Below are 2,943 nucleotides of genomic sequence, written 5' to 3'. Positions count from 1 at the left end.
GTATATTATGTCTTATCATGAAACATACAAATGAGATGCGATATCGCGTTTTGAGAAGCATTAGAACTCTATTGCTATGATACGTAGACATCTGCAGACGCTATTTTCTAGTAAGGAAGTGTCGCATTTACATTCCTTTGATGTGAATGCGTGCTATACATGACACTTCGCAAAGAATATTATATCTTATCATGATACATAGAAATGAGATACGATATCGAAATTTAAGAAGCATTAGAAGTCTATTGGTACGATACGTAGACATCTGCAAACTCTATTTCCTAGCAAGGAAGTGTCGTATTTACATTCTCTTGAAGTGAATACGAGGTATACATGACACTTCGCAATGAATATTATATCCTAACATGAAACATAGGAATGAGATGCGATATCGCGTTTTAAGAAGCATTAGAAATCTATTGCTACGGTACGTAGGCATCTGCAAACGCTATTTCCTAGCAAGGAAGTATCGCATTTACATTCTCTTGAAGCGAATACGAGGTATACATAACACTCCGCAATGAATATTATATCCTATCATGAAACATAGAAATGAGATGCTATATCGGGATTTAAGAAGCATAAAACTCTAATTCTTCGATACGTAGACATCTGCAAACGCTATTTCCTAGCAAGGAAGTGTCGCATTTACATTCTCTTGAAGTGAATACGAGGTATACATAACACTCCGCAATGAATATTATATCCTATCATGAAACATAGAAATGAGATGCTATATCGGGATTTAAGAAGCATATAACTCTACTTCTTCGATACGTAGACATCTGCAAACGCCATTTCCTAGCAAGCAAGTATCGCATTTACATTGATTTGAAGTGTACGCGAGGTATACATGACACTTCGCAATGAATATTATACCTTATCATGAGACATAGCAATGAGATGCGATATCGCGTTTTAAGAAGCATTAGAACTCTTCTTCATCGATACGTAGACATCTGCAAACGCTACTTCCTAGCAAGGATGTGTCGCATTTACATTCTTTTGAAGTGTAGACGAGGTATTCACAACACCTCGCAATGAATATCTTATCTGATCATGGAACATATAATTGAGTTGCGACATCGCGTTTTAAGAAGTATTAAAATTCTATTGCTTCGATACGTAGACATCCGGAAACGCTATTTCCTAGAAAGGAAGTGTCGCATTTACATTCTCTTTAAGTGAATACGAGGTATACATGACACTTCGCAATTAATATTATATCTTATCATTAAACATAGAAATGAGATGCGGTATCACGTTTTAAGAAGCATTAGCACTCTATTGCTTCGATACGTAGACATCTGGAGACGCTATTTCGTAGAAGGGAAGTGTCGCATTTACATTCATTTGAAGTGTAGATGGGGAATACGTAACACTTCGCAATGAATATTATATCTTATCATGAAACATAGAAATGAGATGCCGTATCCCGTTTTAAGAAGCATTAGAATTCTATTGCTTGGATACGTAGACATCTGCTAACGCTATTTGCTAGCCAGGAAGTGTCGCATTACATTCTTTTGAAGTGAATACGAGGTATACATGACACTTCGCAATGAGTATTATACCTTATCATCAAACATAGAAATGAGATGCGATATCGCGTTTTAAGAAGCATTAGATCTCTATTGCTACGGTACGTAGACATCTGCAAACGCTATTTCCTAGAGAGGAAGTGTCGCATTTACATTCTCTTGAAGTGAATACGAGGTATACATGACACTTCGCAATGAATATTATATCCTAACATGAAACATAGGAATGAGATGCGATATCGCGTTTTAAGAAGCATTAGAAATCTATTGCTACGGTACGTAGGCATCTGCAAACGCTATTTCCTAGCAAGGAAGTATCGCATTTACATTCTCTTGAAGCGAATACGAGGTATACATAACACTCCGAAAAGAATATTATATCCTATCATGAAACATAGAAATGAGATGCTATATCGGGATTTAAGAAGCATAAAACTCTAATTCTTCGATACGTAGACATCTGCAAACGCTATTTCCTAGCAAGGAAGTGTCGCATTTACATTCTCTTGAAGTGAATACGAGGTATACATAACACTCCGCAATGAATATTATATCCTATCATGGAACATAGAAATGAGATGCTATATCGGGATTTAAGAAGCATATAACTCTACTTCTTCGATACGTAGACATCTGCAAACGCCATTTCCTAGCAAGCAAGTATCGCATTTACATTGATTTGAAGTGTACGCGAGGTATACATGACACTTCGCAATGAATATTATACCTTATCATGAGACATAGCAATGAGATGCGATATCGCGTTTTAAGAAGCATTAGAACTCTTCTTCATCGATACGTAGACATCTGCAAACGCTACTTCCTAGCAAGGATGTGTCGCATTTACATTCTTTTGAAGTGTAGACGAGGTATTCACAACACCTCGCAATGAATATCTTATCTGATCATGGAACATATAATTGAGTTGCGACATCGCGTTTTAAGAAGTATTAAAATTCTATTGCTTCGATACGTAGACATCCGGAAACGCTATTTCCTAGAAAGGAAGTGTCGCATTTACATTCTCTTTGAGTGAATACGAGGTATACATGACACTTCGCAATTAATATTATATCTTATCATTAAACATAGAAATGAGATGCGGTATCACGTTTTAAGAAGCATTAGCACTCTACTGCTTCGATACGTAGACATCTGGAGACGCTATTTCGTAGAAGGGAAGTGTCGCATTTACATTCATTTGAAGTGTAGATGGGGAATACATAACACTTCGCAATGAATATTATATCTTATCATGAAACATAGAAATGAGGTGCCGTATCCCGTCTTAAGAAGCATTAGAATTCTATTGCTTCGATACGTAGACATCTGCTAACGCTATTTGCTAGCCAGGAAGTGTCGCATTACATTCTTTTGAAGTGAATACGAGGTATACATGACA

This window comes from Xylocopa sonorina, unplaced genomic scaffold (assembly GCF_050948175.1).
Source record: "Xylocopa sonorina isolate GNS202 unplaced genomic scaffold, iyXylSono1_principal scaffold0130, whole genome shotgun sequence".
NCBI classification, from domain to species: domain Eukaryota; kingdom Metazoa; phylum Arthropoda; class Insecta; order Hymenoptera; family Apidae; genus Xylocopa; species Xylocopa sonorina.
Note: the sequence above shows the minus strand (reverse complement) of the source record.